Consider the following 25,419-nt stretch of genomic DNA (forward strand, 5'->3'; position numbering starts at 1 on the left):
ACCCTGTCCCTCAGCAGATGCTGCTGTTTCCCATCAGAACAGACCCAGGCGCTCACCACCTCTCCCCTGGAACTTTACGGTCACCTCCAAACTGGCCCCTGTGCTTCTGCCCCCGCCCCCTCCATGGGACACTGCAGGCTGACTGGTTCTGTTCAACTTTAAGACAGGTCACCGCACCCCTGTGCTCAGACCCTCCGATGATGGCCAGTCTCAGCTGGAGTAAAAGGCCAAGTTCTCGCAGTGGCCAAAGGCCCAGCACACTCTGGTGCCCAGAGCCCCTCTTCCTTGGTCGGTTTCCCCTTTCCCCCTTTCCCCTCCGTTCCAACCATTGGCCTCCTGTTACTCCTTCATATATGGGAGGTAGTCTTGGATTGCCAGATTTAAAGGCACTTAAATATTTTTTTCTTTTCTTTTTTAAAAAATGTACTCATGACTATTTTTGGCTGGGCTGGGTCTCTGCTGCTGCGATGGCTTTTCTCCTGTTGCAGCGAGCGGGGGCTACCCTCTAGTTGCCGCGCACAGGCTTCTCGTGGCAGTGGCCGGCTCCTCTTGTCTCAGAGCTCGGGCTCTGGGGCTTGCAGCAGCGGTAGTTGCAACTCTGGAGCACAGGCTCAGTAGCTGTGGCATACGGGCTTAGTTGCTCTGCAGCATGTAGTATCTTCCCGGCTTGGGGCTCAAACCCATGTCTGCTACATTGGCAAGCAGAATCTTAAACCACTGAGCCACCAGGGAAGCCCAAGTAGCCAAATTTAAGAAACAAAACTACAAGACACCATTTTTTTTTTTTAGTATCATTATGCCTCCCAAGTTGCACGGCACACACTTGTATTTTTAAGTTCTACATAATTGATACGGAATTCACATTTCCTGTATTTTCTCTGGCAAGCCCAGGTGCACCCCCACCTTGGTACTGCTTGTCCCCAGTACCTGGATACCCTTCCTCTGACACACACGCGACTCACTCGCTCAGCTTCTGCAATCTTTTGCTCAAATTCCACCTTGGGGAGGCTTCACTAATCACATGAAAAATTACAGTCTGGTTCTTCCTACCCTCTTCCTTCTCTTTCATTTTCTCTAACATATCCTTCATGCTTTGTACTGTTGGCATCCCCCAACTGGGACATAAAAGCCCCAGGAGGGGGCTTTTGTTTATCTTTTCGTTTATCTCTGTACTGCTTTGTTCACTGCTGTGTCCTTAGCACCCAGAACGTTGCCTGACACCTAGAACACTGTCAATGGACGGTTTTTGAATGAATGAACAAATGAATGAACCTCTCATTCAAAGCTGCTGAGAATAAAACGGCCAACATCACATTGCCACTGATTCAAGGGTTTTTATACTCTAACCTCCATTCATTTTGAGACGACAAAAAGAAGCCCACCTCACTCCCAACTGAGCAGCCTCAGACTAAATCACCTTTTTTGACTCCCCACAATAAGGATTGTCTCATTTGATATCGATTTTGACTTCCCTGGTGGCTTAGATGGCAAAGCGTCTGCCTACAATATGGGAGACCCGGGTTCGATCCCTGGGTCAGGAAGATCTCCTAGAGAAGGAAATAGCAACCCACTCCAGTACTCCTGCCTGGAGAATCCCATGGACAGAGGAGCCTGGTAGGCTGCAGTTCATGGGGTCGAAAAGAGTCGGACACGACTGAGCAACTTCACTTCTTTAAGTTTGAAAACACCAAACATCACAGAGTTCATGTAAGGCATTAGCTTACCTTGTTTAGCACTTTACAAAATACCTTCAGTACATACACGCCTTCCAAAGGCCTTAAATTGTATAGAACCAAATTCAGGAGAAAGAAAGATTTTCACAATGGGGAAAATGTGGTTTCCATCATAATGATTATGTTTGCAAGGACAGTAATACCCAACTCAATGTAAAATAATTCAGTACAATCTCTGTCCTACTACGCTGCTGAAAATGTCCTCTTTAGAATGCAACTGAAACTGTTAATGTGATCATAAGTAACTTGTGAAGACGTATTCCCAGTGGATAACAGCCTGGCTTTGTATGTTGTGTGTATGATTTTAAGAGCCTGCATCGCCCACCCCAAATAAGGTGAGTTCAGTTAGTTGTGAAACGTGTGACGGTTTTATAATCATCCAAGTCTCTTTGGTATTTATGTTACAGAATGTGAAAAGAAGTATGCATTGCTTTGCGCTCCAGGGCAAGCCAGTGTACACCTCTCTAGTTTTCAAACAGAGAGGAAAAAGCCCTTTAGAAACTTAACTCATTCACACACTGAAAGCCAGTTTTCTTGAGTCCTTCTGGAAGGAGCTGGTGAACACAGGTGAGTGCCTTGGACTGTCAGTGCAGTGGTTCACAGCCTCGGCTACACCTTGGAATCACTTGGGGAGCGTTAATTACTCACTGATCCCCAGATCCTACCCCAGAGTATCATATATAATTGATCTTGGGTGTAGCCTGAACCCCAGGAGTTTTTTAAAAAACCTTCCAGGTGAGTCTGAAAAACAGCCGAGGGAATTCTCTGGCAGTCCAGTGGTTAGAACTCTGTATTTCCACTGTGGGGTTCAACCCCTGGTCAGGGAACTAAGATCCCGAAAGCCAGGTGGTACAGCCAATAAAAAAAAAAACAGCCGAGGCTTGAAAACTACTGTTTTAAAGTTTCCTAGAAATGCACAGTGAAATAAACCTTCTTCAGTTTGGATGAGAACCCATGTTTCCAGGTTTTCAAGGTTTCTTTCCAGTGTATAGTGAAGTATGTGAGTTGGAAGGGGACAAAAAAAAAAAAACTCTCTCAGATTTTATCTAAAAGCAATGTGTACCATGTGAGGGGGAAAAAAATTATCCAGGCTTTAATATAAACAAAGAAAGTTTCAGTTCAGCAGCTCTGGGAAACTCCCCAGTTTAACGTAGCCTTTCAATGAGTCTCCGATTCTCACGTGCCATAACTGCGGCACCAGAAAGAAGGACTGACAATGTGCTCTTTATTCACACCAAACACGCCAGTGGACTTCAAAAGAAAATCAACATTTACAGTTTAATTACTGTTTATTCCCTGTATTCAAATCAGCTTTCTGTGGCTGCCCCCTTCTAAATGTTCAGAAGGGGATTTAATCATCTGATCTAATTCTTACAAAGAATAGAAAATTATCATTATGATAGCACACTGGAAAAAATCATTAAACAAATGCAAACTAAACTGGATGAAGCATAACCACATTGACTATTAAAAAAAAAACAACTCTGTAATATAGATCATTTCTTAATTAAAAAAAAAAAGTTAAAAAAGCTTGATTCCAACTTCCTGAGTTTCAACCTATTGCATCTATACTAGCAGAATGAAATGCATCAGTGAAAAATATTAGTGTTTATAATCAAAGTAGTACCATCCAAAGCAGTGCTATCCAATAGAAATATAATACAAGTCACTTCTGTAATTTGAATTTACTAGTAAATGTATTAAAAAGGGAACAGGTGACATTAATTTTAATGATTTATTTAGCGTTTACCCCCAAATAACCAAAATACTATTGCTTCAATGAAATAAATATTTTAAAAATCATCAATAAGATAGTCTACGTTTTTTTACTACATTTTTTGTAGTAAAAAAATATAGACTCCAGTGTGCATTTTATATGCATAGCTCATTGGAAAAGACCCTGATGCTGGGAAAGACTGAGGGCAGGAGGAAAAGGGGGTGACAGGGGATGAGATGGTTGGATGGCATCACCAAGTCAATGGACATGGGTTCGAGCAAACTTCGGAAGATAGTGAAAGACAAGGAAGGCTGAAGTGCTGCAGAGTCCATGGGGTCACAAAGAGTCGGACACAACTTAGCAACTGAACAACAACAAGCTGTGTGCCAGGTGCTCCAGGGGACCCTGTGGGTCCACGGGGCTCCTACAGTGGGAAGTGTGGGTCTGAATCAGCCCAACAGCCTGAAAATTAAAGCGAGGACATTCTCTTCTGGTTTTCACTTTTTGCCAAAGCACCCTTGTGACTCTGTGACCTCAGGGACAGTAGCCCACCAGGCTCCTCTGTTCATGGAGAATCTCCAGGCAAGAATACTGGAGTGGGTTGCCATGCCCTCCTCCAAAGCACCAGGGCTTCCCTGGCAGCTCAGTTGGTAAAGAATCCACCTGCAATGCAGGAGAACCTGGTTTGACTCCTGGTCGAGAAGATCCGCTGGAAAAGGGATATTCTACCCACTCCAGTGTTCTTGGGCTTCCCTTGTGGCTCAGCTGGTAAAGAATCTGCCTACAATGCGGGAGACCTGGCTTCAGTCCCTGGGTTGGGAAGATGCCCTGGAGAAGGAAAAGGCTACCCACTCCAGTATTCTGGCCTGGAGAATTCCGTGGACTATATAGGTCATGGGGTCATAAAGAGTCGGACACGACTGAGTGACTTTCACTTCAAAGCACCTTTAGCTGTGCTCAATAGATGTCTAGGCTTCATGACAAATGACCATGCTGAGCACTTTCTACCTATTAAATATTTTTTTGTGGCTTTGCTAGAAATGAAAAATATAGTTCAGTCCTTTTCTGCGCTATCATAATTCATGTTAGCTTTCCATTAGACAAAAAAGAAGAAATCTGATTGAGTTCCATCTCAATAATCCCAGAAAATTAATAGCAGCTTTCACCAACACATGGCCTATCCATGCAGACACTTGTTTTAAGACCTTCTTTCCCTTTGTTAATAATATTTATTGATTAAATTCAGATGACTCACTCTACTTTTATTAACTGCAGTATTTGAAAAATGTTTCACAAACACCTAGGAAGTAAGAACAAGCATTTTTCAAATCCCGGGATTCGAAATTTTATTACAAGATCCTGACAGCAGAGTCAGCCTCTCATATAGTGCAAAGGACTACCATTGTAGACAATGTTTTTACAACACCCAAGACACTTAAGCTTATTCTTAACTTTCAATGACCTATCCAACAGGACTTGTTTAAATTTAACCTAAGTCAACTTCCCATAATATCTAGAAGAGATCCAGGCAATCTTTATCTAGGCCCCTTTCCTTACACTCTTTGAAGTTACATTATTTCTTAATCACTCTTCAGCCATTGGTAAATACACTGCCTTCTCCAAATCAAACAAAAAGTCTCCATGTTCTCCAGCTAATAGATGATGTCAGAAGAAAAAAGTGAAGGAAACATTTATATTTATGCCACAAGTCAATGCATCATGACCTTTGCCTCTGCCTTTCAAAAAAGCAAATCAGATAACGAAAAATGGCATTGAGTTTATCACAGGAATGAATTTCAAGAACCCAGTTATCAGTTTTGTCATTTACTAAGAGCACTGGAGTGCAGTCATAATGCGCTGTGCAAACATAATTTGTCTCCTTTGCAATGGCTTCATTTTTCCATGCGTGAAGGCTGTACGTTTTAAAGAATCTTGGCACATAACAGAGTCCTTATAAAAAGGAATGGGGAATTCTGCAAGTTGAAAGGTGTATTTTTTCCTCTCTTCTGAAGGACACAATCTCACCATTGGAAAGGATTTCTGTTTTGATATATGCAGTATCCAAAAAACCAGAATCTGCCATGAAAGTCTATTGCTTACAACAATATACCAAACCTGAACTCCCTCCACAGCCTAACCTCACACAATCCATTGTTTCATCTCACTGGCTGCTTTTGTATAATCAACACCACATTCTTATTTTTATCCGCTTGTCTTTACCCATCACTTTCCACACACCTGGAGTACCCTCAGTGCCCAACTGAACCCACAAACCAGTATTGATAAAAGTGCTGCACTCTGTACCTTATCACTTCTAGGTTTGGGTTTGCAAGACTAAAATTCCCAAGGCTCCTTTATCACCCATCATGGTAACCATGGCCTGGCTCGACACTATAATCTAATTAACTAGGATTCCCACGAGAATGCTTGACTGAATCTGACAAAACACATTTTATTCTCAATTATGCATTACAAGGAAAGGAATATTTATTCAAGGAAAAACTTATTGCATATGCATGTGTTTTTTATGTGAAATGTCTGGGGTTTTTTATTCTGCTAAGATATACATATTATAAAATCGACCACTTACACCATTTCTAAGAGTACAGCTCAGTGGCATTATGTGTTGACACAATCACCTTGTTGTACAACCGTTACCACCATCCGTCTCCAGAGCTTCATCTTCCTAAACTGAAACCACCCATGAATCAATAACTCTCCATTCCTCCCATTCTGCTTTCTGTCTCTGTACATTTGACTGCTCTAGATACCTCATATAAGAGGAATCACACAATGTTTGTCCTTCTGTGACTGACTTTTTTCATTTAGCATAGTAGCCTCAAGTTTCATTCATGTTATAGACTATATCACAATATCCTTCCTTCTAACATTCCACTGTATGCACCTACCACGCTTTGCTTACTCATTATCCATTGATGGGCTCTTGGGTTGGTTCTCCCTTTTGCTCTTGTGAATAAGGTTGCTATGAACATGGGTGTACAAATACCTATTCGAGGCCCTGCTTTCAGTTCTTTAGTGTGTATACCCAGAAGTGGAGCTGCTGGCTTGTATGGTAAGCCTATGTTTAATCTTGTAAGGAACTGCCGTACTGTTTCCCACCATGCCTGCCTCATGTGACTTTCCCACCAGCATATGCATAGATTTTTTAATTATAGCAAGATACAAAGAAGCAGAAATGAAAGGTTCCACTAAAAGACACTTTTAATATTTTCAACCATTATTTAATTTCACTCTAGTATTACCAAGAGATAGTAAAAACAAAAATTTGCCCCTAATCCTAAGCATTTTTGAGAACTTTGAGTCTTTCATACTACACGTATAACTTTGGTCTGGAAGGGGCTCAGGGTATTTTAGCATCAAACACTCATATCAGACTCACTGGCAGACAGTTTCCTTTGGTCTTTGTTTTTTTATCCCCTCCCCCACCCCGCCTTTTTTTTTTTTTTTAGCAGAAAGCAACTTTATCTGAGACAAACTATCAAAGGAAAGGCTTCATTTGCCCTTTGAAGCTTCTTCTTAATATCCTCTCATTCCCACGTCCCTCATGGCAAAATGAAAATTCCCATAATTTATTTTAAAAAAAAAATCAGAAGTTTCCACAGTAGCTTGCTCTTTAAAATTCACACATAGGTCTTTTGAAAATTTGGAAAGTATTCTGTTTCCCTCCCTCAGCTGTCTCTGATCAACCTTGCATCTGCAAACAATGAACTAAATTCTGTTTTAAATCCTAGACACACTGACTGCTGCTTCTCACTTCTGGTACAGGGCTAGGATGTTACTGGAATACCAGTGGGTGACAGAAATTAATTTCTTAAATCACAAGGAAAAAAAAAAAAAACACTAAAGTCATACAAAGAGGAGTCTTGAAATATCTGACCTGACCACTTCCGAATTAGATTGTCTCTCTTCTCTAACCGACGTTTATTATTACTGTATTATTTCTATTAGTTTAGACACATAGCACTCAATCCCATCCCATGTCATTATGCCCTTGACTGGTGTGCTTTCATTTTGTCCTCCCAGCTACAGTGCGGGTCTGTGTGCTAAACTGCTTCAGTTGTGTCTGACTCTGTGACCCCATGGACTGCAGACTGCCAGGCTCCTCTGTCCATGGGATTCTCCAGGCAAGAATACTGGAGCAGATTGCCACTTCCTCCTCCAGGGGATCTTCTCGACCCCGCGATCGAAACTGCATCTCTTACGTCTCCTGCACTGGCAGCCGGATTCTTTACCACTAGCACCACCTGAGAAGCCCCCAGCTACAGTGTAAATTCCTTCAAAGGTGGCTCTGGATCTTCTATTTCTTTTTATTCCCAAACTTTTCCTTAACAGGGCACTCATTCATGGCCCCAAAGAAAATACTTGTCTGACTGTTTTATTGCCTGAGGACTATATCAGTTCACACTGTGGGCTCCCAATAAAATATTAATCAATAATCTCTTTCTCTATGGGTTCAAATGAATCACATCTGAATCTCACACTTTCTTTGAAGTTCCTGACTCACTAACTCCAATATCTAACCAGTGATCTGACCATACTCAGATTAACCAAACAAGGGCACAGGTGAGGCATGCGTCTTGCTGTCTTACACTTTGGGCGTGCTGCATTCCTGAAATGATTTAACTAAATTTCACCATCTTAAAATCACCAGACAACAGTCAGCAAGTGGACAGCCAAGGACAGGGGAGACACTTGGAAATACCAGAAAGTCTGCAGGGAGGGACCCAGTTTTAAGTGAGGAATAAGTCTCCGACAAGTCCACTTCATGGACAAGAACAGAGGCAGCAAATGCCAAAGCACACAGGACTGAAGTGGATGGACACTGCATGCATTTTCATGGCATAATCTATTTGCCCCCATGTGGTAGGACAGCCCATCATAAATGGAGAAGGGCTCTTTACTCACAGGAAAGGATGACGACAACCTGACAACAAGTGACAACAGTGATCATAGCAACGGCTGAGCACTGAATTTGTACTGAAGCAATTGCTAAGTCACTTTTTTTTTTTTTAAACAACATCCCTGCAAGTCAAGTATTAAAATACCTACTCTAAGGTGAGGTTATTTAGATTAAATATCACACCCATTTACTTAGGAGCTGCCCTGGTATTTAGCCCTGAAGCTACTGGACTCCAAAGTGCGTGCCACATATTTTATCAGTCAGACTAAGCCAGAGGGGCCCTGAGAATGTGCTCTAACTTCCACTTCTCCTCGGAAGAGAGGTTAGCACTGGCCTAATAACTTTGAACACTCTGCTTTACAGCCTGGTATGTGAAGAGTTTGTCTAAAGTACCACGAGAACAGCAGATAACCTTAACCTGACTATATAATTTGTCACCCAAACCAGATCTCTATGTCCTAGGACAAATGTTTAATCAATTGGATCACCAGGAAAACAAGCATTAACTTGGACTATCCAAAGCAAACAAGGATATAACTACGTACGACCCTGTCCTACCTAAGACAGCTGTTTCTGACAGCAACACTGTAAATTAAGTGACCATTTGAAGAATTAAATAGCTGAAGTAGTTTTAGTGACTTTCCTGGTGGTCGAGCGATGGAGATTCTATACTTACACCGCGGGGTGTGGCTTTGATACCTGGTTAGAGAACTAGGATCCTATAGGTTGTACAGCATGGACACAGATTTTTTTTAGAAAAAGTATCTTTAAAGCTTGGTCAACTGAACTGTAACTGACATACAGTAAAAATGGACTATAGTAAGCATACAGTTCTATGAATTTGAACCATCATGAGTTGCACAACCACCATAACAATCGAGAATAGAATATTACACTGCCAAATTTAGAGCTAATCCTCTCTCTGATCCCAGTCTGTCCCTGTAGTTTTACTTTCCTCGAGCGTTATATTGAAGGAATCCTATAAGATAGCTTTGGAGCCTGGCCTCTGTCCGCCTAACACATCTGAGATTTATCCATGTTGTTGTATGGACCGGATGTCCATTCTTTTTCAAGTGGTTTCCATATATGAATGTACTTCAGGTTGTCCATTTATCATCAGTGCACAGATATTTGGGCTGCCTTCAGTTTTGGGGTGATTTTGAATAAAGCTGTTAGTAAACATTCACGCATAGGTTACTGTGTGGACATGTATCATCATTTCTCTCATGGAAATACCCAGGAGTAGGAATGCTGGATTATATTGGTAAGTGTAGGCTAATATACAAGAAGCCAACAATGAGTTTTGCAAAGCATTTGTCCTTTTCTGTGTTTCCACCAGCAAAGAATGAGTTCCACTAACTCTGATTAGGGCCCGCACGCTAGAGAAACACGATCGGCATTTGCAGTTGCAGCCTTCTCAGTGCGTCATGTCAAGTTACTTCAATTTCCAAGGCGGAGATTCTGAGGGTCCTAGGAGGGTACACAGTTGACAGGTGGTAAAACTTGGATGTGAAAATAGAACCTGCTTTTGACTCTGTTACTTGCTGCCTCTGTACCAGACTAGAGTGAGAAACATTTGGAAAGACTTTGTGGAAGCCAGTGTGGTCTTGAGGTCAAACGGGTGAATTAGGATGCTATTCTGCAGAGATTTGGTAACTATTAAAAGATTTTGAGCAAGATGGTAAGATGTCAAAAGAAGTATCTGGGATAGATTAACTGGATCACAATATAAAGAAAATTGGAAAAGGGAAGGCTTAGTGTCAGGTGAATGAGTAAGCCTTTATCTAATGAGAAGCCCAAACACAAGCTGATGAAGTCCCCCCAGCTTTCCTCCAGATGTGGTCCCAGGAGCAGCCACAGCAGAACCAGAATCAGGTTTTTTTTCTCTTTTTTTTTTTTGGCCATGGGCCTTGTAGGATCTTAGTTCCCCAGGGACTGAACCTGGACCCTGGCGATGAACGTGACAAGTCCTAATCACTGGACTGCCAGGGAATTTCCCACATTAGGCTTTTATTATGTGTAGACACCTGGGCCACATGGAGACCTCTGTTGAACCAGAATCTCTCAAGTGTAGGCCCAACTGTTGACATTTTAAACATACTATCCAGGTAGTTCTTAAACACATTAAATGATTTAAATATTAAGAAAGCAAGATCAGGGCTTCCCAGGTGGACCAGTGGTGAAGAGTCTGCTTGCCAACGCAAGAGATGCAGTTTCAATCCCTGGTCCGGGAAGATCCCACATGCCACAAAGCAACTAAACCTGTGTGCCGCAACTACTGAGTCTGTGCTCTGGAGCCAGAAGGCCACAACTGCTGGGCCCTGGGCTGCCACCACTGAAGCCTGTGCCCCCGGAACCTGTGCTCCTCCACTCGGGAGGACTCCTGCTCGCCACAGCCAGGGAAGAGCTCCATGGCAGCAAAAGCCCAGCACAGCCAAAAATAACATAAATACAGTTTACTTTTTTTTTTTAAAGAGAAAGCAATTTCAGCTAAGTCAGGTATCAGCAAATTTTTCTATAAAGAGGACTTTTCAGGCCATACAGTCTGTTGCCTGAACCAGCTATATGATTTGTGGGGCCCACTGAAAATTGAAAATGCGGAGTCCCTTGTTCAAAAATTGTTAATAGCTTCAAGATGGATACAGCAGAATATTAAACCAAGAACCAGACCTTTCTACCTGGGTCTCTCTACAACTGTTCAAGTTCCTTGCCCAGGATGCTGCCGTGTCTGTCGGAACTAGGCAACTCTGCAACACAATTGACCCTTGAACGTGGGTTTGAACTGCACAGTGCACTTACACATGGATTTTTTTTCCAATAAATATGTGCTACACTACTACACAATCCACAGTCCCCTATATCTGAGGATTTGGTACCCAAACCCAAACCCAAATTTGGAGGACCAAATATGACACTTGAGCATCCATGGATTTTGGTATTCACAGTGGGTCCTGGAACCAATGACTGTAGATACTAAGGGATGGGATGACAATATTTGTCTCTGCCACCATAAGACAGAAGCAGCCATAGATGACAATGAAATAGACATCTATGGAATAAGCACAGTTCCATCTGGAGCTTAATTTGGCTAGGTAAATCTTCAAGTGAATTTCATTTGTACCGACAGTCTTACTTAATACAAAGGAATGAACAAGTTGCACTGACTGGGTTAAAAAACATGGGTGCTTAGACACCAAAAGAACATTCTGCACTCCAGCACTTCTCTGAGGAAAGCATTGTTCATGGCTCCTCTGTCATCTCTACACCATAATTCAGCTAAAATCTACTTCAAAGAAAGTTATAATCTGCTCAATTCTACAAGATTATCCAAAAACTAAAGACAGGTTGTGAGTCTGTGTCAGAAATCAGATTACAGCAATACAGGCTTTTCTGTCAAAGTAAACCAAGAATAATTTAGAACTCAATTGAAATTGCAACTCCCATCTTGACAACGTCTAACCAGCTTTCTCCTGGATGTCACAATCCACTAAGTGTTAGATGTGCCCTACTTATCTGACTTCACACTACTCTCTCCTGCCACACAGCATTTCAGACCTTGGCCACTCTCTGCACTAATAAAATTAGAACCACTCTTAAAAACCAAGATGATATATCTACCTGTGATAACATTTGTGAAAAGCAACTAGCTCAGATACACAGTAGGTGCTCAAAAAATATTTGCTCTTCTCTGATGATGAAATCATACAAAACCAAAAAATGAACGAAAAACAGTATAATTCCATCAGAAGAGGAGGGGGGAGAATGCTGGCATATTTTCTAGTCTTAATTGTTCTGGTGCCCGTGGCCATGACTGTTTGAGGGAAACATATGCTGCACAGCTGCGGATGCAAACCTGATTACCTCTGAATTAATAACGTGTAGGAGGGAACACTTGCAGCTGTGAACGCGTGAGTGCCAAAGAGAACCCCAGTGCAATACAATCCTCTGCACATGTGTAACTGTTTATTTTATTATAAATATCTTTAAATAATCATAGTAAGCATCCAACCCCTGGAGGAGAGGAAGCATAACAAAAGCAATCAAACTTACCATGGCCACTTTGTTGCTCTGGACCCGCCACTTGGGGGTCACTGTCATCAGAGTCCCAGCTGGTTTTCTTTCTTGGGCCTCTGGCTCCGAGGACATAGAATCTTTCAGCAGCCAAAGGGATCACAGAGGGGAGACTGCATGTACCTTTCAGCGGTCAAGGAGCTAGCATTCACCATCTACACAGCTCGCGTCAAATACGGGAAGTTGGAGAAGAAAAATCACAGCTGGGAATTTCTGCCTAAGGTTCATCTTTCAAGAGCAAAACTAATGTAAATACCACATAATAGGAGGACTGGGGGAGAGGAGTTGGGAAGGCTTTGAGCAAAGTGCACAGATGCTTCCTTAAGGCACAGTGTTTCCCTAAACATGCACCAAGAGGAAGAAAAGAAGGAAGTTTGTTGGTAACTTAGGGGCTGAATAATCTTGGATTCAGTCAGTTCAGTTGCTCAGTCATGTTCCACTATTTGCAACCCCACAGGCTGCAGCAAACCAGGCTTCCCTGTCCTTCACCAACTCCCAGAGCTCACTCAAAAACTCATGTCCATCGAGTCAGTGATGCCATCCAACAATCTCATCCTCTGTCATCCCCTTCTCCTCCTGCCCTCAATCTTTCCCAGCATCAGGGTCTTTTCAAATGAGTCAGTTCTTTGCATCAGGTGGCCAAAGTATTGGAGCTTCAGCTTCAGTGTCAGTCCTTCCAATGGATATTCAGGACTAATTTCCTTAAGAATTGACCCATTTGATCTCCTTGCAGTCCAAGGGACTCTCAAGAGACTTCTCCAACACTCCAACACTACAGTTCAAAAGCATCAATTCTTCAGCGCTCAGCTTTATTTATGGTCCAACTCTCACATCCATACATGACCACTGGAAAAACCATAGCCTTGACTAGACGGACCTTTGGTGGCAAAGTAATGTCTCTGCTTTCTAATATACTGCCTAGGTTTGTCATAGCTTTTCTTCCAAGGAGCAAGCATCTTTTCATTTCATGGCTGCAGTCACCATTCAAATTTGGGAGCCCAAGAAAATAAAGTCTGTCACTGTTTCCATTGTTTCCCCATCTATTTGCCATGAAGTGATGGGACTGGATGCCATGAAGTGATGGGACTGGATGCCATGATCTTAGTTTTTTGAATGTTGAGTTTTAAGCCGGCTTTTTCACTCCCCTCTTTCACTTTCATCAAGAGGCTCTTTAGTTCTTCTTCGCTTTCTGACATAAGGGTGGTGTCATCTGCATATCTGAGGTTATAGATATTTCTCCTGGCAATCTTGATTCCAGCTTGTGCTTCATCCAGCCTGGCATTTTGCATGATGTATTCTGCATATAAGTTAAATAAGCAGGGTGACAATATATAGCCTTGATGTACTCCTTCCCCAATTTGGAACCAGTCTGCTATTCCATGTCCAGTTCTAACTGTTACTTCTTGACCTACATACAGATTTCTCAGGAGGCAGGTCAGGTGGTGTGGTATTCCCATCTCTTGAAGAATTTTCCACAGTTTATTGTGATCTACACAGTCAAAGGCTTTGGCATAGTCAATAAAGCAGAAATAGATGTTTCTCTGGAACTCTCCTGCTTTTTCGATGATCCAATGGATGTTGGCAGTTTGATCTCTGGTTCCTCTGCCTTTTCTAAATCCAGCTCGGTTCACATACTGTTGAAGCCTGGCTTGAAGAATTTTGAGTATTACTTTGCTAGCATGTGAGATGAGTGCAATTGTGTGGTAGTTTGAACATTCTTTGGCCTTGCCTTTCTTTGGGATTGGAATGAAAACTGACCTTTTCCGGTCGTGTGGCCACTGCTGAGTTTTCCAAATTTGCTGGCATACTGAGTACAGTACTTTCACAACAGCATCTCTTAGGATTTGAAATAGCGCAACTGGAATTCCATCACCTCCACTAGCTTTGTTCATAGTGATGCTTCCTAAGGCCCACTTGACTTCACATTCCAGGATGTCTGGCTCTAGGTGAGTAATCACACCATCATGATTACCTGGGTGGTGAAGATCTTTTTTGTATAGTTCTTCTGTGTATTCTTGCCACCTCTTCTTAATATCTTCTGCTTCTGTTAGGTCCATACCATTTCTGTCCTTTATTGAGCCCATCTTTGCATGAAAATTTCCTTTGGTATCTCTAAGTTTCTTGAAGAGATCTCTAGTCTTTCCCATTCTATTGTTTTCCTCTATTTCTTTGCACTGATTACTGAGGAAGGTTTTCTTATCTCTCCTTGCTATTCTTTGGAACTCTGCATTCAGATGGGAATATCTTTCCTTTGCTCCTTTGCCTTTAGCTGGTCCTGGGTTAGCTAAAGATTATCCTGGACTGTAGCCTGACAGGTTCCTCCATCCATGGGATTTTCCAGCAAGAATACTAGAGTCGCTTGCTATTTTCTTCTCTAGGGGATCCACTTGACCCAGGGATTGAACCTAGGTCTTTACCACTGCAGACAGTCTCTTTACCATCTGAGCCACCAGGGAAGCCCCATCTTGGTTTAATTCTGGATAAAGGCTAACACCCACATTGTCAAGGTTAATTAGCAAATTCATCGGTAAGAGTTTTGTTAAAGTCAAATAATCCTGACCTTCCCCATTCCTGTGTAAGAACACTTAGAGGATCTGAAAAACATATAGAGTCCCACACTTGTGCTGGAAGTTTTAACGCCATTTTTATTGGAAAAGAAAGATGTGTTCTTATGAAATCAGGAGGATTGAGTACTAACCAATTTGGTAAAGAATCTAAATGCTATGGGATAGGAAGAAAGAGGACAGTAGCTGGCAAAGTATGACTTCATCTCTCTGAGTTCAGATTCCTCACCCATAAAATGAATACTGCTTGCTGCTTGTAAGTATAATCATAAAAAAACTGTTTACCCAGCATGCAGTAGCCCCATGTCATCAGCTAAATCTGAATCTGAAGGCAATGTATGGAGGGTCTGGTAGGAAATGACCTGAGTCTGTGAACAGGACACTTGTGTTAGGCAACAAGGGAAACGGCACCAAAAAAAAACCAGCAAAAGCTTTGTGTTCGGCTCTGGGCACCCTGAGGTTGGAAGACCACTGTGGTCATGGAGCCGGGTCATGGGGTTTGCCGTTGATCCTGGAGGCAGCAGAACTCACTTGGTATTGGAGGCTCTGCTCCCACCTTCACCGTCTCTTCGTCTCCCTGGGCACGGGTAGCCCACCTTGCAGACTCCTTTGCAGCTACGTGTGGCCATACAGTTGAGAACCAGCCCACAAAACATGTGTGGAGACAATGTGTCCCACTTCAAGACTAGCCCATGAGACACCTTTATACCTCTTCTTCCTTGCACTCCTCCTCTTCCAGCTGATTTCGATGCAACCTCAGGGGGACCTTGAAAGTGTTGTGCCAGAGATGCAGGAATGCTTTGTCAAACCGAGCCCTGTCTCCAATCTAGAAGCACCCAGGACTAGCACTGACATTTTTTTTCATTAGTCTGATACAGTTAGGTCCTTTTGTTATCATAGTTTAAAGTGACGATCCTAGCTAGCTAGATAGCTAAATGGTGAAAGCAGTGCTTTAACAAAATGGCATACCCGAGATCAAAGAAGGAATCATAAAATAAGAACTACTGTGAAAGTATTAGTCACTCAGTCACGTCTGACTCTTTGCAACCCCATGGACTGTAGTCTGCCAGGCTCCTCTGTCCATGGACTTCTCCAGGCAAAAATACAAAAATACTGGAGTGGTTTGCCATTCCCTTCTCCAGCGGATCTTCCCAACCCAGGGACTGAACCCAGGTATCCTGCATTGCAGGAAGATTGTTTACTGTCTGAACCACAAGGAAGCCCTAGGAACTACCATAGTGAATGCTTTATGTGATAATAATAATTTATGTAATGTTTAATATATGCCAGTAATTGTTTAAAAGCACTTTGTGTATGTGTATCAACTAATTTTAATTTTCTGAACTCTCTTAGATCAACACCACTATTATCCACATTTCACAAACTAATAAACTGAGGCATAAAATATTTAAACATTTTGCCCACAATTACACAGCTGTACATAAGATTTCATTTGGTTCTTCCATTAACTAATTCTCTGAGGTAAGTATTATTATAGCCAGAAGACTGAGACCAAGAAGTCAAAATATATTTGAGGATACACGGTCAGCAAGTTGGAGATGCTGGACTTGGCCCCCAAGAACCTTCAGAGCTCATATCCTATCACCCAGCCTCTCTCCCCAGAGTCTGGAACTCAGGAAATCAGCTTGGTGTCTTCTTGAGAACCAAAGAAGCTGGAGGGAAAACTTTATTTACGCTTTATTGTCAGAGCTAATTATTCAGTGGATTGATCTATCTCCCCATCTCTCATTAGACTCAGTACTATCTTTCAACAAGCTTGAATTTCTCCAGTCTGTGCAAATCCCATACATGTTACATTTCCTGAAGGGGTTCTAGACTTCTTTTAGCTTTCCCATGTATTTTTTTTTTCCTTTATTTTTATTAGTTGGAGGCTAAGCTTTCTACTATGAGAGCTATAATTGAAACTGAGGGCCTCCTCAGGCAATGGATTAATAGAGGGATAGGTTGATTAACAAATCCTTTAGAAGCTGCTCAGAGTATATTACGTTTGTTTTCTTTTTTTAAAGTTGAATGGAAACTGGTGCCAGCAACACAAAAAAGGATGTTGCAGCCAGACAGGATAAGAAAGTCCCCTGAGAGCTGCCCCTCTGAAGGTGGACAAAGCCTCTGAGACGCCAGCAGGAGCCCTGCCTTCTGCTTAGGCCTCTTCTCTGCCCTTTCGCCTCCTCTCCTTCAGTCAGCCTTCTCCATCTCTCTCCTCACCCTGTTCCTTATATTTCAGTTTCAGCCACACGGACTGAGTACACACTAACCTGAATGCATTCCAACCCATCACTTCAGCATTTGCATTTTATAAGGTGTTCATCTAACTCTAATTTGGGGGGGGTGGGAATCCATGGTTTGCTATACACTGAATTCCATGCAGTCTTCTGACAGGTAGAGAGCTAACTACCTCAAGAGCCTATATCAGACCCTTCAAGTGACATTTATTTGCTTATTTATTTGTCAGTGAGTTCATTCAGATTTTATTCACTCAAGTTTTTACCTCATCAAAGCTCCTGGTCAGTAGGAAACATTCAATAAATGTTTGTTGAATAAATAAAACAAAGAAATATTGATTAATATGTACTCAATGGGCTTCCTTGGTGGCTCAGATGGTAAAGAATCTGCCTGTAATGCAGAAGACCCAGGTTCAATCCCTGGGTCAGGAAAATCCCCTGGAGAAGGGAACGACTACCCACTCCAGTGTTCTTGCCTGGAGAATCCCATGGACAGTGGAGCCTGGTGGGTTACAATCCACGGGGTTGCAAAGAGTCAGGCACAACTTAGCAACTAACAACGTGTATTGAATGAATATGAAAAATGAATGAATGAAAGGGGAAAGAGATGAGAAACTAAAACCACATGATGGTGGTTGTCTGACCCTCAAGTACTCTCAACCACACACGTGCACACATATACACGCCACCATCACCCGCAGTCACAGTTTCCTAAGGCTTGGCCCGGGAATAGTGACAAGAGACCACTGTTTGGGTAAGTGGTGACAAGAGCCACTAGTCCTGGTCACTAAATTCTTTCAGCAGCAGCCAGATTAGGAATCCTCCCATCTTCTCCCCTTCCTGATGGGGACAGGGGACGCTTCATCCCGTGTCTCCCTCAGCCTCAAGTCAGCTCCGAACTCAAGACTCCCTGGAAGAGATTTTGTTTTTACTGCACTTAAATTCCCTCCAGTTAGGACTGAAACTCTGGCTAGCTGTTACTTCTGTCATCCTAAGTTAAACACTGCTACCTTCTCTCCTACCCTCACCTCTGCTAGTGGAGTCTCTAACAAGGTGTTGTGAATATCCACTGTGTAATTAACAGAGGTATTGTGGTAGCCTTCACAATCAAACTAATGATGCCCCACATAAATAACAAAGCAGGAGCAACAGGCGGTATGTTTTAAGCCATTACCAGATGCTAGGTTGTATGTGTGCTTCCTTTCTTAATTCTCTCAACGCTTTGAGATAACATTATTATGATTTTTATTACCCCCTTTTACAGATAGGGAGGGCACTTCCCAGGTGGCACCGTGGCACAGAATCTGCCTGCCCACGCAGGAGTCACAGGACACTCAGATTTGATCCCTGGGTCAGGAAGAGCCCCCAAATTAGGAAATGGCAGCCCACCCCAGTATTCTTGCTTGGAAAATTCCATAGACAGAGGAGCCTGGTGGGATATGGTTCATGGGGTCGCAAAGAATCGGACATGACTAAGCACACACTCACAGATGAGGAAAATGAATCTTAGAGGCACAGAATTGCCCCTAATCACACAACAGGAAAGCTGAGACTAAAATCCAATTACAACAAAGCAAATATTCTTACAACCAGCTTACCAGGCTTCCCCGATGTCTCAGCAGGTAAAGAATGCTCCCACAGTTCAGGAGATGCAGGTTCGATTCCTGGGTCAGGAAGGTCTCCTGGAGGAGGAAATGGAAACCTGTATCAGTATTCTTGCCTAAAAAATCCTATGGACAGAGAAGCCTGGTGGGCTACAATCCACTGGGTCGCAAAGAGTTAAACACAGCTGAGCAAATGAGCACACACTAATATACCAGTTATTCCTAATACACCAATCATCTAGGATAGCAGGGTGAATACTGGAAAAACTGTGATTTGAATCCTAACTGTACCACTGTGTTTCGGGCAGTAGTTAATAACAGTAATTAATAATAGCTAATTTACAGGTTGATTGTGAGAACTGAAAGATGGAAAACACAGGAAGCCTCTCACCCCGGAGTATCTGGTACCAGGAATGGATTAACAAATACCTCCTTCAGGTTTTCCACCCCACCATTTGTAGCTCTCATCCAGTCATTAGATGTCAAAGTAGAATGCCTTAAATCCTGTCTGTATCCCAAGAAAAGTAGACCACCTCAACCTGCTAGCCAGATAGAATGATTTAAAAACAAAGGCAAATTTTCTATCCGGGGAAGCACAGGGCAGCTCGTCTCTACCAGACACCCCACAGGGAAGCAGGCACAGAGCTGCAGCGTCATTCCGCACGGACATCCCCCTCCAGGCTGGTTGGTGACACCCCACGGAGAGCTTTTTATTCCACTAGGCACCCTCCCACCTCTCAATTACACTGAGGCACTCAGTATAAGAATCACCAAAGCTATAGATTCCCCCAACAAAGTGGGGCACAGTATAGCAAAAGCTAATGCTTTTAGGGACCTTCCTGGTGGCCAGACTCCACACTCCCAGTGCAAGGGGCCTGGGCTCGATCCCTGGTCAGGGAACTAGATCCCACCCGCCACAACTGAGTTCACATGCCAAACATCCCTCATAGCGCAACCAGGACCTGGCTCAGCCACATAAATAAAGTTTCTATGTACATAAATAATTTTAAAAGCTAATGCTTTGAGCTTCCTTGTCAATACGGCCTAGAACAGGAAATGTTTCCTTTCTGCTTATTAAAGAGCCCAGGAATTTTGGTTCGTGTACGATGCCGTCTTAGAAGCAGAGTTGAGAAAGATTACATCAGATGGTAAAATAATTTAAACAGCTGATGCCTAACACACGGGTTTCAGTTACTTGACTGTTTACTTAAAGTAGTGTTTATTCCACTCTGTTTTGTTTTAATCTTTTAATCCCTAGGTTTTTAATCTAGTCCATACAGCCAACTGTCTTAATTCTTATATCCATATAGAAGTTTAAGACTGTCAAGATTAGCACCTGCCAAAATGCAGTATTATTTCTTAGCTCAAGTACACGTAGCTTGTGAAATATTGAGTTAATTTCAGGTAAGCAAACGCAGACAGAAACGTCAGTCTTTTCAAACCTTCCTTCCCTAGTGATATTGTAATTTAACTAAATTGATATATAGCAGCACTCTACTGTATTAAGAATTACTGGGCTTTTTAAAAAGTTTTACACCCCAAAAATATATGTATTCACAGTGTTTAACCCAATACCCAGCATACGGTAAGCACTCAGTAACCAGCTGCTATTTTCCAATACTTGCAGAAGTATTAGAAGTGGTGATAATAATAGTAGTATCTATCTCCTATGTGCCAGACACCAAAATATATTCATTTATATATACTTATAATCTCAAAATAAAGCCTATCTATGGGTTAGGAATCATCACTCCCATTTTACAGATGAGAAAGAGTTGCAATAAATTATCAAGTCTACTGAATGGTAGAGCTGAGTATTGACTCTAGGATTATCTAATTCCAAAGCCCACGCATGCCTTGATCTGTGAGACCAGATCATGGCTAGCAGAAATCTGCCTTGCATGGTGTTCAGGGGGGATCCAGCAACCCTGCCGCCTTAGCCTACGTTCCCTTTCCTCACATCCCTGCCATCTCTCTTCTTTCCAACCTCAGGGAAGTCGGGTGGAGAAATGGAACACGCTAGGGAAGGGTGCTGTGGAGGCTGGAGGTGGTGTTTAGACGTGGCCCTGGGCAACAGACAGCACGCATTTGCTTGGTTCACCTTGGAATGCCCTGGCATAAGGGGTGCTATGAGCTGCCCGGAGCCAGGAGGGCATTTTTCTGCTTGCCGTCTGTAGAATGCTATTCTCTGAAGCTCTTCAGCTTTGTTTACAGTTATGCCCTAATCATCAGCCAGCAGGGACTTTGGGAGTTGAGTGTTCTGGGAATACTTCCCGTCAGGTTTTTCCCAGCCTCTCTCTGGAATGCCTCTGCAATCCTGTCTGTAACTCTGGGGGTGGTCCAACGTGCCCAGAGGGACTCTCCCTCATGCTCCTCAGAAGGATTCCCAGCACTCAACCTCAAAAATAGCTCAGGGCCCAAGGAGACTTCACTGAAATGTTTCTGCTTAAAAACACAAGCCTGGCCTGGTCTCTACATGTCACCCATAGAGAAGTCTTTTGCTGCTTACTTTTAAAATTATATGCCACTGGAGGGTATTGATCTGTATGCTTATTTTGGAAACTCTGAGAAATGGGACAGGCTACCAGCGTTCAGCTATCTGTGAGAAGAAACTCTAAACGCCCCCAGATGAAATCAGCAGAGGGACTTTGGCCTTGACAATCAGACACCTGGGAGATGGGGACTCACCCTCCTGAGCCAAGTGGGGCCAAAGGCTGCCCTGATTTCCTGGAAGAGCCGAGGCAGCAGTGAGAAGGAAGATGAACTGAGGTCTGGGGGCGGGCGGTTCGGGCAGGCCCTGTGTGGAGGCCTGGCTATCGTACACACCGTTCAGTGACGTCAGGCCCCACCCGAGGAGGCCTTTCTAAGGTCCTCAGTGAAGGACTCTGCTCTGGGGACCTCACAAGACCTGGGGGTCACTGGAGGGAAACTGGGATGGCTGTGGCAGAGTCGTGATGATAGCGGCTTTGACTGAGGTTCAACACTAAGCGTCTGACGATGCAGCTAGACCTTCTAGGAAAGATGTGGAGACAGAGGGGAGTGGGTGGGGGACCAAACCAGGCACCACCGTTGCCCAGGCTGAAGTTATCCCCATGGTCAGGAGGACCTAGGGATGCGGGTCTCGCATCGGTACCATGTCCCCGGTGAGGACCAGATCAGCTCTTCTCGCCTTCCTGCCACCTGCGCTGACTCCCACCTGCGCTCCCCGCCCAGGACCCGGTCTTGTCTCAGCCACCTGTGACCCTGATTGTCCTGTGAAGCTCGCCTCCACCCCAGCCCCTCTCTCTGCTCCAGGTGCGCTATCACACACGCCGGCAGATCATGCTGGCGGCCACGGAAGCCAGATCTGCTCCGTTCCTGGAAACCCAACCCTCTCAAGTCCCAGGCATTCCACGAGATAAGCCTTCTTCTGGAGAGCGCCCTGAGCAGACCATGGTAAGTGGTCAGACGTGCCCGGAGGGCTGAGGGTGTGGAGCGGGCCGGGGGAGGCTCCGGCTGTGGGCAAGAGCTGGAGATGAACGCCCTTGTCCGCACGGCAGGGGGACTGTCCAGGCGCCAAGGTCAAGGGCCTCGGGGAGGTGAGGGTGAGGCGGACCAAGGTGGGGGCAGCGGGGACTACAGAAACACAGCTCCTGTAAAGATGCTCTGCTGGGTCACACCACCAGCCACCCCAGAAGCCACAGAGAGAAGCAAGTGAAAATGCAAAGGTTTCCTTGTTATTCTGCTCAGCTACTCACCCTTAATCCTCTCTTGTGACAGCTGAGGTTTGCGCCTGCACTCAAAATCTCCCCCCCTTTCTCCTTCCCAGCAAAGTCTGTATTGCTTTTCATATCTCTGCCCTTTTTATAACTTCTACATTCCTTAGAAAGCTCATCCTCAGGGGAAAATGTCTTCCACATCCCCTACCTCCTACCAGCGGGAGATGGGAGGGGTCCTTTAGGACGAGCAGGTGGCTCTTGCACCTGAAGAGCAAGCTGGATCCCAAAGCTTTCTTCCACTGTCCGCCTGCAGACGGAGAGGTAGCTCTGAGCCCATGCTCTGAAGAGTCCCTACAGGCAAGTGAGACCCAAACCCAGGAGGAGACGGGTCTGGGCCCCCACACTGAGCCTCAGCGCGCTCCGGTACAGGGGGGGCAGTCCTGCCTTCACTCCGGGGGCCCTGAGGATTGGGCCTGGACCTGGGCAGGAAGGAGCTGCAGGAAACCGACCTCAGAGGTCTCGTAGAGACATCACTGCAGCCACAGCACCAGCCAAGGGTGGGAGGCAGGCAGAGAAGTAGGGGCTGCAGGACACCATCGCTTCTGTGACGCCACAAGGACCCTCAGCATGCCTGTTTTCCTAGGAAGAAGCAAGAGGGCCAGAGGCGTACGTGCATGCTAATTTGCTTCAGCCGTGTCCAACTCTTTGTGAACCTAGGGACCACAGCCCACCAGGTTCCTCTGTCCATGGGGATTCTCAAGGCGAGAATACTGGAGTGGGTTGCCATGCCTTCCTCCAGGGGATCATCTCTGACCCAGGGATCGAACCCAAGTCTCTTATATCTCTTGCATTGGCAGGCGGGTTCTTTACCACTAGTGCCACCTAGGAAGCCCAGGGCCTGAGGAGTCTCTGATAAATTACATATAAAAGAAAAAAAATCCAATACTTTCGCCACCTGATGCAAAGAGCTGACTCATTGGGAAAGACCCTGATGCGAAGGCAGGAGAAGGGAGAAGAGGATGAGATGGTGAGATGGCATCACTGATTCAAAGGACGTAAATTTGAGTCAACTCCAGAAGATAGAACAGGACAGGGAAGCCTTGCGTGCTGCAGTCCATGGGGTCAAAAAGAGTCAAGCGTGACTGACCTACTGAACAACAACAACAACAATCAAGGGACGGTGAGAACTAGGTGAAGGCCGAGGGTGAGCAGACCAGCTCTTGAGTGTCTACCCCCCGCCTCTGAGCTCCTTTCTGCTTGGGTTCCATGCCAGTATCCTCACCACACTGGCTGGACACCAGGCTTCCCATTCACCATGATTCATGTGTTTTCCTCGGATAAGACCCAAGGTTGAGCCTCAGCAAGGTGGGGGGTCTCTGGGTGGACAAGATGTTCTCGTTAATTCCCCAGGAAGTGATCCTTGTCGTTGCCGTTGGAAAGCAAGTCATCCATTCCATGCCTTATAAAGACATGTGTTTTTCTTGAGTAAATGCTCGGTGAAACTAGTCCTTACGTTCTTTCCCCTTGATCCACAACCACATCACCCCTTAAATAAAATGATGCCTTCAAAGCACACAGACTGCTTTGCAGGGTGGTCTGGGGAGAGACTCTGGACACTGTGGGATGGCCTATGACATGCACTGTCCTCCGGAAAGGCATGGAGGCCACACAGCTGCCCTCTGCCAGGCCCTGCTCTCCCCGAGAGTCCACCCGGCTGAGCTTGGCCTGCCTCATCCCGCTCGCTTTGAAGAGCTAGAAGGTGTGGAAGGCGCAGGGCCTCCGGAGTCTCCCAGCTCTGCATTGCTGTCTGCTGATCTGGAGGACTTATTTGACTTCTGGAAGCTACTGTTTTCTTTTTTTTTTCATTTATTAACTATTATTTTTATTTTTTAACATTTTTGGGTGCAACTGGGTCTCCATTGCCGCACATGGGCTTTCTCTAGCTGCAGCAAGAAAGGGCGACTCTTGGGCGTAGCACACAGGCCTCCCACCGCCGCGGCTCCTCTTGTTGCAGAGCACGGGCTGCGGGCGCACAGGCTTCAGTGGTTGCAGCTTGCAGGCCTGATTGCTTTGCGACACGTGGGATCTTTCCAGACCCCTGGAAAGATCGAACCCCCATCCCCTGCACTGGCAGGCAAATTTTTTTCACTATACATCAGGGAAGTCTCAAGCAGCTACTGTTTTCTTCTCAGTAAAAGGGCCATAACAATATCCACACCTCACAGCACTGTTATGGTAAAGAAACTGTCACAAAGTAAATGCTCAGAAAATAGCAAATATTACTGTTCAGTCTGTATTATTTCCTCCATCTTTATTCTCCCTGGTTACATTATTGAAGTAAAACACAGCTCACAAGTGTGTTCAAGGTGATAGAGGATTCAGCTTAAATATATTTTCTGCCCACATTAAGTCTTTCAGAAACACCCACTTTTGAGGACTTCCCTGGTAGTCTAGTGGCTAAGACTCTGCATTCTCAATGCAGGGGACCCGGGTTCAATTCCTGGTCAGAGAACTAGATCCCACATGCTGCAACTAAGAGTTCATGTGCCGCAAGTAAAGATTCCTCTAGGCCTCAACTAAGACCTAGAGCAGCCAAATAACTATTAAAAAAAGAAGCACACATTTTCATTTCAAGCCATGGAACAGAAAATAATTCTAGATCATGTAAGAATACATTCCAACCTTAGCAACTAATCAGGTAGTTGGATCATTTAGCATCTGTCATCACACTGATGAGTAGATCTCATTGTGCCATTGGATACTCATTGGATAGGAGGTTGAGTTGAAGGTATATTGGACTGTCAAAACCCCACAGAATAGCATGCCTTATTGTAGTTTTCTTCTTTTACCTAAATGAAGGAGAGGAGTAAA

The 25,419-nt window shown here is 44.3% G+C and overlaps 1 non-coding gene across 1 annotated transcript; it reads left to right on the forward strand.

The window, feature by feature from the left end:
• The first annotated feature begins 24,987 nt into the window (after window positions 1-24,987).
• TRNAE-CUC (transfer RNA glutamic acid (anticodon CUC)) lies at window positions 24,988-25,060 on the forward strand. The gene has a single exon. It is a non-coding gene; the product is annotated as a tRNA-Glu (tRNA).
• Window positions 25,061-25,419: the final 359 nt, after the last annotated feature.

Source organism: Dama dama, chromosome 3 (assembly GCF_033118175.1).
Source record: "Dama dama isolate Ldn47 chromosome 3, ASM3311817v1, whole genome shotgun sequence".
Classification (NCBI taxonomy): Eukaryota; Metazoa; Chordata; class Mammalia; order Artiodactyla; family Cervidae; genus Dama; species Dama dama.